We start from the raw sequence: 16,572 nt of genomic DNA on the forward strand, positions 1-16,572 counted from the left end.
TAGCTTCACCATATTATTGTAAGGATCTAATTAAAAATCAAATCACGAAAAACTACACACACACACACACACACACACACACACACATGCACACACACACAGGGCTTGGCTCATAGTATGCATTATGTAAATGAATTGATTCATTCACATTTAATGAATGGTAAGCAAAATCCAAAACCATCTCTGTCCCTACAGACCTTACACTCAAGTGCAGGAGCAGACTTCAAGAAACAAAAAATAAATACGAAGATGACCACAATATTCCAGTGGTGATAAATGCTATGAAGAAAAAGTACAGGGGTCTTGCTTTCTCCTTTTCTTGGACGTTTGTCTTTTCATGGCTTATCGTTTTCTTCTCTCTCCCAGGGAGCAAAAACAAGAACTCATACAAAAAATTCCCCAGTGAAATCCCCCATCAATGCCAAATGCAGCCTCTTTATTTAAAGCTGCAAGTACTTTGTTCTTCCTTTATTATAAAAACTACAACAACCAGAGTGAAATGTCAAAACAATTTCAGTTATTATTTGCTCATGTCTTTCTTGCTTGTCAAGGGAGAGGTTTTGAGAGTCCCATCCACCCTTCCTACAGATGGCTGCTTATCACCAAGGCTCCTTGCTATGGAAAGAGAGATCTTCCCCAACTGGAGGGAATGGATGGGGTTTCTGAAGTGATTAAAGTTGTAATTAAATTGTATAACAGAGGAGGAGGTGAGGGTGGAAGGGACTGCCTGGAAGACTACAACCTTTCTGCTTGTCTGTTTTGCAGGTTCTAGTTCAGGTGACCCCTGGGCGAGGTTTTTCTTTTTAATTCCCAGCTCTTCAAGGTTGGAAAGAAAATCTGGATACATAGTATTCGTGCCCGTCCTTTCATTTCCATTTCCAATCATACTTTGAGGATCTCTGCAATGCATCACAGAGTGAGAGTTAAAACAAGCAGCCCTTTCAGGTTCTTTAAAGGGATGTGTCAGCTCCCCTCTCTAACCACATAACCGCAGAGGACAAGAGGCCCTGTCTCACAAGACTCCAGCTCAGTATGCGAGGACAGCAGCCATTCGCACAAACCATAAGCTCTTGTCCTCAACTGAGAAGCCAAATTCTGTCCTTCAACCTGGGAAAGAGAGACAAGACCAAGATGGATAATTCCCTGGTGAAAGCATTAATGTCCTAGGGAATAATGGAAAAAATACTCAAAAACAAACAACAACAAAACAACTGGCTGGGGGGCGGTGGCTCACACCTGTAATCCCAGCACTTAGGAAGGCCAAGGCGGGCGGATCACTTGAGGTCAGGACTTTGAGACCAACCTGCTAAAACCCCATCTCTACTAAAAATACAAAAATTATCCAGGCATTGTGGCAGGTGCCTGTAATCCCAGCTACTTTGGAGGCTGAAGCACCAGAATCGCTTGAACCCAGGAGGTGGAGTTTGCAGTGATCCAAGATTGCATCACTGCACTCCAGCCTGGGTGACAGGGTGAGACTCCATCTCAAAAAGAAAAGAAAAAAAAACTTAAATAGAGAAAGAGTTAAAGAGTTTCAGGTGGAAACAATCAGATAGATGCAACAAAAAGTGGGTCCTTAGTCAGTGGAGCATGAGTTCCTTATGTATTCTTTTAAAAATATCAGATTCCAGCCGGGTGCGGTGGCTCATGCCTCTAATTCCAGCACTTTGGAAGGCCAAAGCGGGTGGATCACAAGGTCAGGAGATCGAGACTGTCCTGGCTAACACGGTGAAACCCCGTCTCTACTAAAAATACAAAAAATTAGCCAGGTGTGGTGGCGGGCGCCTGTAGTCCCAGCTACTTGGGAGGCTGAGGCAGAAGAATGGCGTGAACCCAGGAGGCAGAGCTTGCAGTGAGCCAAGATCACGCCTCTGCACTCCAGCCTGGATGACAGAGCGAGACTCCATCTCACAAAAAAAAAAAAAAAAAAAAAAATCACGTCCCAAGGCTTCACACCAGACCTACTGCCTCAGAATCCCTGAGGGTGGGATTCAGGGATGGGCACTGTCAAAAGTTGCCCCAGATGGTTCTGATACACAATCCTGGAGAAAAATGTTCTCTGTTTTTTATTCTCTCAGCCTAATCTCTTAGGCTGTAAGACCCATGTAGGGGATCATTATACCAACATTCTTTAAATGAAATAATCTACATACATGAGAGAAGAACAAAATAGTTAAGAGTTTGTATTGTTTCATGAAAACTTTATGTGGAGGAATGGGTTCAGAGTGTAAAATCTTTTATGAATTGTGGTAAAAATAAATAAATGGATAAACACTATGATAGGCCAGGTAATTTCTAGTGTTACTATCTAACCTTTTAATGCTGTGACTATGAAATCAAAGTCAAATATTGAGGAATCAAGAGCATAATGGTGAAACTACTGGCAAGTCATTCAACCTTTATGTGACCCAGTTTCCTTATTCATAAAATATAAATAGTAATATATATTATTCTTCACAGTGAGACTCTTACGATGCTTTAGAGGGAAAAATCTACTGGAATGTATTTTATAATCTAGAAAGTCCTGTATGCACATATGTCCCATTGTGGGGATAAAATTGGCCCTCCTTCCAGTCCAGTGAAGTTCTTCCTCTGGAAAACCCAGGAAGAAGCGATGTGTGTTGGACTCTAACCTACTTTAGTGAATAGTAAACTCATTATGGTACAAAGGTAGATCACGTACCTCATTATGGTACCTTTGGCAGATAAGAAATCTGAGGTGCTAAACAACTGGAAAACACTTTCCAACACACGGATCTAGTACATTAGTGAGGGAAAGAACCAGAATTTTAACATAATCTTATTATGAGTCTTCATTGAAGAATTCTTGTTACTGAATCCATAATAAGATAAAGATGAAGATGGTGGTGGTGGTGGTGATGATGATGATGGTGATGGTAATAATGGTGATGGTGATGATGATGGTGATGGTAATAATGGTGATGATGATGATGATGGTGATGGTAATAATGGTGATGGTGATGATGATGGTGATGGTAATAATGGTGATGATGATGATGATGATGATGGTAATAATGGTGATGATGATGATGATGGTGATGGTAATAATGGTGATGGTGATGATGATGGTGATGGTAATAATGGTGATGATGATGATGATGGTGATGGTAATAATGGTGATGGTGATGATGATGTCTGGTAACAAGGAAAAGAAATCTTTTCTTGCACACCAATTATGAACTGATTATCGTTCTAAGCACCAAGCATACAAAATTCAACAAAGTAGCTTTGCCTACATTACCTCATTTAACAAGAATCCAACGTGCCACGTATTTTTATCTTCTTTTTCAAGCTAGGTGGGATTACTTGTTCATGCTCACACAACTTGTTAGTGCTAGGTACCCAAATCTGTCAGAATCCTACATTGTATGTTCTTAAATACTTGGAGATGAATTCAGATCTGACCTCATTTAGATAAACATATAAACTTTTGTTCTGGTAACTAGGCCAGCTTACCGAATTATTATTATTTTTTTCTGAGACAGAGTCTGGCTCTGTCACCCAGGCTGGAGTGCAGTGGGGCGATCTCTGTTGACTGCAAGCTCCGCCTCCTGGGTTCAAGCAGTTCTCCTGCCTCAGCCTCCCGAGTAGCTGGGACTACAGGCACCGGTCACCATGCCTGGCTATTTTTTTGTATTTTTAGTAGAGACAGGGTTTCACCATGTTAGACAGGATGGTCTCGATCTCCTGACCTCGTAATTCACCCACCTCGGCCTCCCAAAGTGCTGGGATTTCAGGTGTGAGCCACCGCACCCGGCCAGAAAATTATCTCTTGAGCAAAGAACTCTAAAGTTGTGCTGAAGCCATAATTCATAAAATCCAACAAACAACAAAGATGACAGAATCCATGTTACAGATTCCAGCAAAGCAACTTGTCTCATTTCACTTCCCTGGCTCAGTAGGGAAGCACAGAGACAGGATGGAAGCCATCTTGCCATGGCTGACAAACACCAGCCCCAGAAACACAAGCCAACCGAGTGGGCGGTCGACTTGCAGTGAGGAGGTGTCATGTTTGCAAAATGTTCCATCCTCATTTTCCATTTGGAGTTACAGAAGGCAATGGAGAGGTTGTTTTTCTCAACTCTTTAAAAGTCGCTGACAATAAAATATTTATGTTACTCTGTACAAGTCAGAGACCTGGATATGGCCACTTCTGAGGTGATAATTCCAAAGGGAAATATGTGCTTAGCCCTTAAAAAATTAGCGACATCCAGAACAAGTGAAGTTCCCAACCAACAGCATCAGGCACTTAGGAAGATGGAGTTTCTCACTTTTCCATGGTCTCAGAGGACCCTGTCTTACCATTTAAAACCCCAGTCAAAGTATGACATTATATACACATTTTGGTGTCCATCTCCAACTGGACTGTGAACTCTATGAGTACAGGAACCTCGTCTGGTTTCCTTTTTTTTTTTTTTTTTTTGCCTATCACTGTTGCCTCAAGCATCTCAAACAGTGTCTGAGGTGCACACGCATGCGGGGAAACACACACACATATACAAAAGCATTCAAAATGTTTTGTTGAATAAAAAATGAATCCCACGCTAGTCCCTTCATTTTTACTAGTACTGAGACATGTTCTGACTCACTCAGCACCTCAGGGCACTGAGAGCAAAGTCAAAACCATCCACTGTTGCCCTGCATTACTGAAAAAAGTTTCCCCGTTGGAATATCCTAACACTGCATTGAAGCATTTCTTGCTGGAAAGGCATGCTGCGTAGGGCTTCACCTGTCTGTTTGTGAAATTGCTGCAAATGCCTTATTATTGCCTGTTATTAATACAAACTAACGGCCAGAGCAGCTGGTATTCTTCAAGCACCTTCTCAGTATCAGACAATGTTAGTCACTATATATATATATATTTTATATATATTATATTATATATATATTATATTATATTATATATTATATATATATTATATTATATTATACATTATATATATATTATATTATATATATATATTATCTCACTTCATCTCCACAGGAGCTAGAGTAATAAACTCATTTTTAGCACACCCACTTCACAGATAAGGAAACATAAAGTCTTGAAGTGAATAAGTGCAAATCCAGACCTCAAATCTAAGTCTTTCTGCAACAATGAAGTCCTTTCCTTTATCTATAATTGACCTTTTTGTGGGCTAAGATAAGAGGTGATATTTGTGAGAGTTATGGTGGAACAATTCACCATAAAATATTTTTGAGACATTCTGACAAAGCCTTTTAGTATCTTAGGCAAAATTAGAGGTTGCCAAAAAAGCACAAGACGGTGTTACTGCCACCCTAAGATCCAGAACCCAGGTAGGTTAATCATGTTAATGATGATAGTGTTACTTATAACATTCTTGATCATAACAATAATACAATTAGAAGGGATGAAGCCACATGCTTGCCACTGCCCTAAATGTTCTATAAATAGAACTTCCATCAGTGCAACCCACAGCCCAGTGATACGGGCACAAACTTTGTCTTCATTTGATAAATAATAGGCTCTGAGAGGCCAAGAAAATTATCTCAGGTCATGATGGTTCCATGAAGAAATTTGTACCAACCCAATTCTGAACCCAGAGCCTAGCCTGTGACTGCCATTATTGTTAACTTTTTATCTTCAAATAATCATAGAGATAAAATTATACAGAAGATTTCAAAAAACGGAGAAGAAGGTCTTGGGTACCGTTCATCCATTTTTCCCCGTGATAACCTCTTGCAAAACTATAATACACTGTCAAGACCAGAAAGCTTGGCTGTTGTAAGGTCTTGGCTATCGATACCAACCGACTATCACCACTACCATCCATTCCTGAGTGACAGCTGGGGCTGCCCATCACTGTCACAGATATACTTGTATGGACAGAAGTGCAGATGGACAAGTAGAAAATCAAACCATGCAAATAAACATTGGCAAAAGTGAATTTTTGTAAGGGAAAGAACAGACAGATGTATTTTGAATTTTAATTCAATAGGGATTCTCCACCTCCTGAGTATGCGGGAAGGCTCAATCCTGAACAGACTTTCATAATCCATCTCCTTTCACCAGCCCCCTTTTTCTAAAGGGTGAAAAGTTCTTACTACTATCACCAGAGTAACATCAGTGTCAAATTCCCATTCAAGATAAATTTAGATGACTTGTGCCATTGCTAATACTACTACATTTAACCAAATCCACAAGGGGAAAAGGATGGATTCCATCCCCTTAAATTCCTGACTTGTAGTTACCCTACAGATATAATTTGAGATAATATCACTGTGTGACTTATTCCATCATAGCTGTCCAGAGTAATCTCTGCCTGCTTCTAAAGGAGGAAATTGATAGATTTAATGTGACACAACTTTCTTTGTAAGAGAGGAGATCCTTATACACACAAAGAGAACCAAGTCGCTTAGAGAGACAGCAACTCTGCCGTGAACATTGCTGACTACGGCATCCCACTAAGAGTGTCACCAAGGGTCTCTTGCTAGATTTGGAAAATTGGGAGCATTAAGTCACACTGACAAAAGGATAATCATATACCCTCCCCAGTGGGATTAGGTTACAGATGACGGAATGTTCCAGTGAAGAGAAAAGTAAACATTCTAGATACAAAGTAATGCAAGGAGTGGATACCATCATCTTGGACATGGGTAAATTTAGAATAACTTATTTTTTTATTTTTGAGACACAGTCTCTCGCTGTCACCCAGGCTGGAGTGCAGTGGTGCGATCCCAGCTCACTGCAACCTCAGTGTCCCAGATTCAAGCGATTCTCCTGCCTTAACCTCCCGATTAGCTAGGATTACAGGCACCTGCCACCACACTTGGCTAATTTTTGTATTTTTGTTAGACAGGGAGTTTCACCATGTTGGTCAGGCTGGTCTCAAACCCTGACCTCAGATGATCTGCCATCTTGGCCTTTCAAAATTCTGGGATTACAGGCATGAGCCAGTACTCCCAGCCAGTTCAGAATCATTTCTTCTTATAACACACTATAAAGTTTTCTACCCATCATAAAAGTTTATGCCTCACTACCACTAATCAACATATCTTCTATTTCTTCTTCAGCCCCTTTTCAAAGCTGGGTACCTAAACATAGTCTAAACAATCCAATGGCTTTGTGGAGGCATGATACGGTGAAAACCTAGCAACTACCTGCCACCCCTACATTGTTTATAAAGAATGCACAAAGCCAAGCATCTGCCTGTATTTTTAATTATTGGATTTTCTTACATGACAACCAGAGACCTCCCATAATGTTATAAACTCCTTAAGGGCAGATCCTTGTCCACGTATCTTTAATGGTTCTCTCTTTTTCTTTTGCACATTGTAATCAGGTGTTTGACATGATAAACATCGCTTGGCTTGCATTCACCTCACTTGTAGAAAGATGTCTAATCTGGTTACTGCAACAGGCAAAGATGATAAAACACGACCTTGTCTTTCATTGTGTGTTGCATAAGTTTTAGCCTCTCATAGTTTGCCAACTGAAAAAAAAAAGCTATCATAAAATGAATGATAGTTGGACTTGGAAGAAATGAAATTAGGAGAGATTGCCAGAAAGCAAGGGCCATGAAGTGTCCAAATAGGCAATTGTTTCAGGAGTTAGGTATTGAGTATCTGTTGGATGTCAGGGACTGTGCTATGTTTGGGGGCTACAGTGGTGAATAAGATAGACATAGCCCAGGTACCTCTATAGCTACAGGCTGGCAGGAGTCATAGAATAGCCTAGAGATTTACACTGCAATAGGGTACATGCCCAGAGAAGATAAATGTAAGAAAAGAAAGGATTTATCCGGTAAAGTTTTCCAGAAGAACTGACGTCTAACCTGAGGTTCTTGAAGAGCAGGAAGCAGCCAGGTGGTAGCATATAGACTGACAAAACAAAATCTAGAAAGGCCAATAGTAATGCTAAATGTTAGGACAGAATATCTCATACTCAGAGCGGCAGAATCAAAGAAAACAAAGCAGAAGAAAGCAATGAGGACATTTTCAGAGTCATAGGACCTACAAAATATGGGGCTGGGCTGAAGGCCTGGAGGCTACTGGATTGTAAGGCTCTCAAAAGCACAGACCTATAGGTCTGTCTTATAGGACAAAATATCCCCAGCACTAGCAGAATGGCAAGCACAGAGTGAATGATCAAACACGATTTGATTAAATCAAAGAGTAAATGCAACAATCATACATGCCAAGATAAAGCTGTCTTATGCATTACGTTGTCTTATGAAAGGAAAGAAAGAGGAAGGGTAAGAACAGAGAGGGAGCTGATAATTTAGGCTACATTTTGACATTACCTTCTCACTGGAAGTAATTCTAACGCTTGAAATAGAAGAAATAAGCAGAGGAAGCAAGTAGTCACTTTAAGTAAATAGGACAAACGATCATTCTCTTCTCCATCATCATCATCACAATATCTCAGCTGGGTTGTATTAGTCTGTTCTCACACAGCAAGTAAAGACATATCTGAGGCTGGGTAATTTATAAAGGAAAGAGGTTGACTCACAGTTCAGCATGGCTGGAGAGGCCTCAGGAAACTTACGATCATGGCAGAAGGGGAAGCAAACATGTCCTTCTTCACATGGCAGCAGGAAGGAGAAGGGCCGAGCAAAGCAGGGGGAAAGCCTCATATAAACCCATCAGATCTCGTGAGAACTTACTCACTATTACAAGAACAGCATGGAGGTAACTGCCCCCATCATTCAATTACCTCCCACCGGGTCCGTCTCACGAGACATGGGGATTATGGGAACTAGAGTTCAAGATGAGATTTGGGTGGGGACACAGCCAAACCATATCATGGGATAGGTTGTAAAGGTTGTTGTGAGCATTTTAACATAATCGTTTTAAGCCTTACATATAATACTGAAAGAAAGTCAGAATGGGTCTCATTCACATCTATTTAGTAGAAGAAGCTGAGAGCCAGGTAACTCAGTGAAATGCCCAAATCATATCTAGTGATATGAACCCTAGATGTATTTCCAATGCATCAAATTGTTCCCTAAGTTTTTCATCCATATGACCCAACAAGTCCAGCTACAACAATAGGCTTAGTTGCATGATGCATTTCTAGGTTTCCTCCATTTCTATCTCATAAACTTTTATGGGGGAATAAGAAAACTGAATATGGACATTATAACAGTTGAAACACAAAGTGGCTAGACCTCTCATCAGAACAAAGCGGAAATACAACTTCACTGGACTTACAAATTCAGTACAACCCAACTAAGCAGAAGCACACAGTATTGAAATTCCTACTATTTTGTAAGTATGTTCACAGAACTGAAACCAAACAGTTCCATCTTGGCAAGTGAAGAGCCAAGATCACTAACTGGCCCTGTCCCAACATGAGGATCTCTAAGCCTATACGTCAACCAGTGTCTCCACTTGAGACTGGAGAACCTGTGCTTCTTCACATGATTAAGCAGTGCATAAATATTATTCTTCTATAGCTAATGATGTGTGATCTTTTAAGGACATCTGCCTGATTGAATGCTGAGCCCAGTGGGTTGTAGCTTAGAGTACAGCAGGGCCTAGCTGACTTGAGGAAGAAGAGGTTTTGCATGATGTCAGGGTGTACTCAAGGAAAACCAGGGATTTTTGGAAATATGGAAGATGTTTGCCTTATTGGTAAATCAGAGGGAAGAAGCATAGCAGTGAACAATATATATATATATATTTTTTGCAGATACTCACAGTGTAGAAGTCTGGCCCAATAATTGTGTGCAACTTAGAATATTGTAGTTAATTGTCTCAACAACTGCGAAGTAGATAATGCTAAGGAAACTGAGGCTGATCGACATTAAATAGGTCTAATTCAAAACACCACCAAAGGAAAGCCTTAATATATGTTGAGTTGCGATTCGGGTGCATTTGTTTTTCCATAGTCTAATTGCCCATTGGCTGCGTTCATCCTCTTCACTTACTGTTTTTTCTCATTTGATTTTTAACACGTCTATCTTCTTTAGACAGAATGGAATATTCTTGGAATCCAGTCAATGTAGCCAAAAATTATCTTTACACTCAATTTTTATTTTTTCATGTATCTGACTTGAATTTATTGAACACATACTGTTATTGGTTGAATTGTCTTCTTTTCAAATTCAAATACTCAGGTCCTAGCTCCCAGTATCTCAGAATGTAACCTTATCTGGGAATGAGGTCACTGCAGATGTAATTAGTTAAGATGAGGTCATGCTTGAGTAGGGAGCAGGGTGAGATTCTAAATCCCATAAGACTGTGTCTTATAAAATGGGGAAATCTGGACACAGATATGCACACCATCTGAAGATGAATGGGTGATGCTTCTACAACTCAAGGGATGCCAAATATTGTCAGTAAACTTCCAGAAAATAGGAGGGCAGCATGGGGCAGATTCTCCTCCCAGCGGTCAGAAGGAACCAGCCCTATCCACACCTTTATCTCAGACTTCAGGCCTTCAGAACTGTGAGCCAGTAAATTTCTATTTCAAGTCACCCAGTTTGTGGTTCTTTGTTTTAGTAACCCTGGGCAATTAATACATCTATTATGTGCTAGTCACGGAAGACCTAGTATTGAGCGATGTCATTGTCTACTTCATGGAGTTTGAGGTCCATTGATAGAAATGCAACAATTAGGTAAACAGCTAAGGATGTTGTGACACCTTATCCTCTTAATCTGTTGCTTACACACTAACACTTCAGAGGCGAAAGCTGGGGCACATGACAATTTTCATGCGATCTCATTTGCTCTCTGTGAAGCAGATATTATAATCCTAGTCAGAGAACTTTAAGAGCTTGCTAGATCTGCTCAAGCATTGTGGTTTCACCTTGCTGTCCTAACATGGTAGGCACTAGCCATGTGTGGTCATTGGGTGTTGAAATGTGGGTGGTCTAAAATGAGGTGTACTGTAAATGACAACTGCGCACCAGGTTTCAGAGACATCCTTCAAGAGAAAGAATGCAACATATCCCTTTAGTAGTGTCAGTTTGATTACACGTTGAATGGTAACACTTTGGATATACTGGGTAAATAAAATTATTCTTGGTTATATATTGGGATATATTTGCTTGAATAAAATATTGAAATTAAAATCACCCATTTTGTTTTGCCTTAATATGGCTACTAGAAAGTTTAAAAAAAAACACTACATATGTGATTCATATTTGTGACCATGGTTATATTTCTGTTGGACAATGCTAGTTATATTCTTTGGTTCAGGTGTCATAGAGGCTGAGTTAGACCCATGTACACCATTAGCTAGTTCATTAACAGAGATGAGATTGAACTTAGACTATTTAAATTTGAAGCCACCACTCCTTTACAATACCAAACTACCACCTTGGCCCCAAACGTGAACATTTTTCGAAATGGACTTACGGAGATATATCCAGAACAGGGAAGCTTGATCCCCATCCCACCCCACACCCCACCTTTGTTATTCTTCATTTTACCTTTCTGCACAATTACAGCATCAACCCCAAGACGGCCTTCACAGAAGGCTGCTTCGGAAAAGAACATAACTTTCACTTTACCAAATCCAACAAAGCTCCCAAGGCTCAGAGAATCTGTCTAAAGCACCTATTTGGGGACAGGAGAGGTAAAGGGCTTTTAAAGGCTTGTTTTAACTCTGTGTGAAATCAACTGACTAATATTTATACTGGGCGGCTTTCTGCAAAGATGAAATAAACTCTCTACAAATAGCCTACAGAGCTCAGACATTCGCTGTGTGTGAGGTCAGAGAAGGGCTCTTGAAAACGCTCCAGTATGCAGAATGCTTAAGGCATCCACAGACATTCTGAGTTAGATCTTGCTCTGCAAGGTTATCCATTGAATTTGATCAGAAAGAAACTAGTTCTTTTTAAAAGTCTCAGTGACACATGGTAGGATATCTTGCATTCATTGATTCATTCGAAATGTTAGTTTTGGACTATGTTTAGAAATGCACTAGAGGTACCTTTATCCACTGTGTCTGGCCCCCAGTAGGCTTACAATAAGCATTTGTTTGTGCATTAAAATACGTTCAGAGATAAGAAAATAGTCCTGCTCTAATGCAGATTAAGATCTCGATAAACAGAGATACCAAAAAATCGATGATCAAAGCAAGTGTCATGGATTTTATAAGTATAAATTATTATAGGGGGCAAAGAAGAAAACGCTCAATTCAGAGATAGGAGGTATCAAATGCTTCTTAAAGGATGTAATAGTTGAGAGGAATCTTAAGGAGATGTTGGAGTGAGTTAGGTGCAAATTCAAGGAAGAGGAAAAGCGCACACTCAGCATCAGGGCATAAAAGAATGCAGAAAACAGGATGATATGGCTGGAGTATAGGTGTGGTGAAGATTTAGCAGGAACTGGGGCTAGAAAATAAGGTTGAGGGCGTACGAAGAGAATCAAAATGACACATAAAGTAGTTTGGATTTGATCCTTTAAGTAATGGGAGGCCACTGAAGAGTTCCAGGCATGGGATTCACATGGTCAGGTTTGTCTTAGAAAGACCACGCTGGCCACTGAATGGCTGGTAGGTTGGAGACAGGCAAGGGTGGGGACATGGAGAGAGGCAATAAAATGACTGCAGTCATTTATGGGAGATGTGACAAAGCCAAGTGGAGACCGAGAAGCACAGACGAAACCAGAGGTTCACTCTCAAGACAATTTCTTCACATCTGTATGGGTACCAATGGCTCTAATCCTAATTTTTTCAGTCCATTCTGTGTCCAGTGCAAAATAACTAATTTTTAAACTTGTATTTAAATAGGATTCTAGTGATTTATTTTTTATTTTCTAAAATAAAATACAATTTGGAGCAATTACACAATGCAAACTGTTTTTTTTTTTTTTTTTCTGTTCTGTAGTCTTTTCTATGAGAACACTGCAGTGGTAAAATAAAAAAAAAAAGTCTTTGTTAAGGTTTACATTGTTGGAATGTAAATACATTCAAGTAAACTGAGGCCTTGCTATGACCAATGAATGTGGACAAGTACTTGAACACACAATATGGTAGTAGAGAAATGGTATTAATGATGATGATGATGATGATGATTAAACTCATTTATACACCCTAAGTGACTGACATCTATTACCTCATTACATCCCCATAAGGGCTCTGAGTTAGATACCACTATCCCCATTTAAAAGGTAAGAAAACTTGGCCAGGCACAGTGACTCACCCCTCTAATCCCAACACTTTGGGAGGCCAAGGCAGGTGGATCACTTGAGGTCAAGAGTTCAAGATCAGCCTGGTCAACATGGTGAAACCCCATCCCTACTAAAAATACAAAAATTAGACAGATGTGGTGGCGCATGCCTGTAATCCCAGCTACTTGGGAGGCTGAGGCACGAGAATCACTTGAACTGGGAGATGGAGGTTGTAGTGAGCTGAGATCATGCCACTGTACTCCAACCTGGGAGACACAGCGAGACCCTACTTCAAAAATAAAACAAAATAAAATAAAAAGGTGAGGAAACTGAGGCCCAGGAGGTAGGATGTGTGCACTGACTCACTGCTGATAGAGACAGAATGTGGACCCAGCCTAGTATGTTCCCACCACACCACATTCTGTAGGATTTCTCTGGAACGTTCTTATTGGCTTCTTCTCTGTATGGAAGTACTTATTAAGAATCTACAGGATTCAAACATAAATTTAAATGAGGAACTTCCATGAAATTCTGCTGATTTGCAAAAAAAAAATCTAGTATCTTTGGACAAGAAAAAAAGTAATTTATTTTTTATTTCAATAGGTTTTTTGGGAACAGGTGATGTTTGGTTACATGAATAAGTTCTTTAGTGGGGATTTCTGAGATTTTGGTACACCCGTTACCCAAGCAGTGTGTACTGTACCCAATGTGTAGTCTTAAAATAAATTTAAAAAGAAGGTTTCTGAGACTTAAAGATGGAATTATATTAAAACTTGAATAAATTCTGTACATGCAAAAAAATGGACAAAGGTCACAAATAGACACTTCTCAAAAGAAGAGATAAACACAGTCAACAAACATATGAAAAAATGCTTATAACCATCATCAGAGAAATGCACATCAAAACCACAGAGAGATACCATCTCGCACCAGTCAAAATGGCTATTAGTAAAAAGTCAAAAAACAATAGACGCTGGTGAGGCTGCAGAGAAAAAGGACGGCTGATACACTGTTGGTGCGTGTGTAAATTAGTTCAGCCACTGTGGAAAGCTGTTTGAATATTTCTCAAAGAACTTAAAACAGAGCTACTCTTCAACCCAGCAATCCCATGACTGGGTAAATACCCAAAGGAAAAGAAATTGTTATATCAGAAAGACACCTGCACAAGTGTGTGAATCACTGTAATATTCACAACAGCAAAGACATGGAATTAGCCTAGGTGTTTATCAGTGGTGGACTGGATAAAGAAAATGTGGTATATATACACCATAGAATACTATGAAGCCATAAAACAGAATGAAATCATGTCTTCGCAGCAACATGGATGCAGCTGGAGGCAATTATCTTAAGTGAATTAATGCAGGAACAGAAAACGAGTATCACATGTTTTCATTTATAAGTGGGAGCTAAACATTAAGCACACATGGTCATAAATAAGGGAACAACAGACACTGGGGATTACGAAAGTGGCAGGAAGGAATGGAATAAAAAACTACCTATTGGCTTCTATGCTCATTACTTTGGTCCAACATACCCATGGAACAATCGTACGCATGTATCTCCTATACCCAAAACAAAGAACGAAGATTTTATAATGCAAAAAAATAAAAGTAGATAACACAGTTCCTGATATTAAGGAGCTCAAGCATTTGGGAAGGAGCAACTTCTGCTGAGTTTTGGAATGCAAGCCACTTAGAGACTCAGAAGGCCTGTTGTTCAAATGCTGGCTTTGCCTCTTACCAGGTGTATGGCTTTGAGTAAGTATCGTGACCTTTTTTAGCGTTCGCTCCTCTCTGTTATAAGACAGATACAAATTGCATACTCTTCATAGGATTATTTCTACAATAAATTAGGTCATGCATGTAAATTTCCTATCACTACGCTGAACACCTCTGTGCTATTATTGCTGTTATTGTTATTTAAGAGAAGTGACTTGGATGGCAGTGTGCAGTGGGTTGGGAAAATTTTCCAGAAAAAATAATCCATCAAACCCAGCCCGGGAGGAAAGGAGCATGTTGAGGGAGCAGAGAAGGAGTTTGACACATCACACCCACCATCACACAGCAGGCTTCGAAAATAACACACTAGTCGCCAATGGTAGGAAGGCCAGAGACGGTCTCCCCAAAGCGTGCCTTTAAAATACTGAACTAAGCTTTGGTTCTGATTCACCTAAAAGCATTTAATGGGATGCTTGCCTGTGTCTTCAGCAAGGCCAATCTCATCTGACCACCATGCTCAAAACCACAATTGCGGTTGACAACCATCCCAGTCCAAAAAATCAGAAAGTGAGGCCATGTTAATAATCTCTTCTCACTTTTATCTATTATAGCTCCCCCACTAGACATTGCCAACTCATGACATACTGTTTAAGCCTCTATAACCACTCTCAGAGAAGAAATCATTGATAAGTCAATATGAAAATCTCAAAGAAAAAAAGGTGCCATAGCCTATGAGTGTGGTTCTTCAAATAACTAAGAAATTGTTTTGACTTTCTATTTGAGAATGCAAAATTATAAGAACCCAAACTAAAAGCAAGCGCCTACTGGGATGATGATAATGATAATGATGATTTTATCAGTGTTCTATTGTTGTTATAACTAATTACCAGAAACTTGTGGCTTAACACAATGCAAACATATTCTCTTTTAGTTTTGATTTCTCACTGACGTAAAGTCAAGGTGTCACCAGGGCTCTGGAGGCTTTGAGAGGATCACCTATTTCTTTCTTTTTTTTTTTTTTTTTTTTTGAGACGGAGTCTCTCTCTCTCACCCAGGCTGGAGTGCAGTGGCGCGATCTCGGCTCAGTGCAAGCTCCGCCTCCCGGGTTCACGCCATTCTCCTGCCTCAGCCTCTCCGAGTAGCTGGGACTACAGGCTCCCGCCACCACGCCCGGCTAATTTTTTGTATTTTTAGTAGAGATGGGGTTTCACCGTGGTCTCGATCTCCTGACCTCGTGATCCACCTGCCTCGTCCTCCCAAAGTGCTGGGATTACAAGCGTGAGCCACCGTGCCCGGCCAGGATCACCTATTTCTTTGCCATTTTTGAGCTTCTAATGACCACCTTAATTCCTTACCTTGTGGTCTCTCTCTCCAACTTCAAAATGCATCACTCCAGTTTCTGATTCTGTTATTACATTGTCTTCCTCCCTGACTCTGACTCTACACCTCTGTGTTCCCCCTTGTAAGGACTGTTGTGATTACACTGGACTCATCTGGATACTATAGAATAATATCTCCAATTCAATGTCCTTATTTAAATCTGTCTTCATAGGTCCCTTTTCCATATAAAGTAACACTGACAGGTTCCAGTGATTATGATGTGGACAGATTTGCAGGCATTACTGAGTCTATTGCAATGATTCTAGGGGAAGACTGTCCAACAAAACTTTCTGAGATGACAGAAATATTCCATATCTGTACTGTCTAATACAGGAAACTCTAGCCACGTGTGGCTGTTGAGCGCCTGAAA

The 16,572-nt window shown here is 40.1% G+C and overlaps 1 protein-coding gene across 37 annotated transcripts in view; it reads right to left on the bottom strand.

The window, feature by feature from the left end:
- RBFOX1 (RNA binding fox-1 homolog 1) overlaps positions 1–16,572 on the bottom strand; it is a 2,507,416-nt gene that overhangs the window by 205,776 nt on the left and 2,285,068 nt on the right. The window lies entirely within an intron of this gene.

Source organism: Symphalangus syndactylus, chromosome 14 (genome assembly GCF_028878055.3).
Source record: "Symphalangus syndactylus isolate Jambi chromosome 14, NHGRI_mSymSyn1-v2.1_pri, whole genome shotgun sequence".
NCBI lineage: Eukaryota > Metazoa > Chordata > Mammalia > Primates > Hylobatidae > Symphalangus > Symphalangus syndactylus.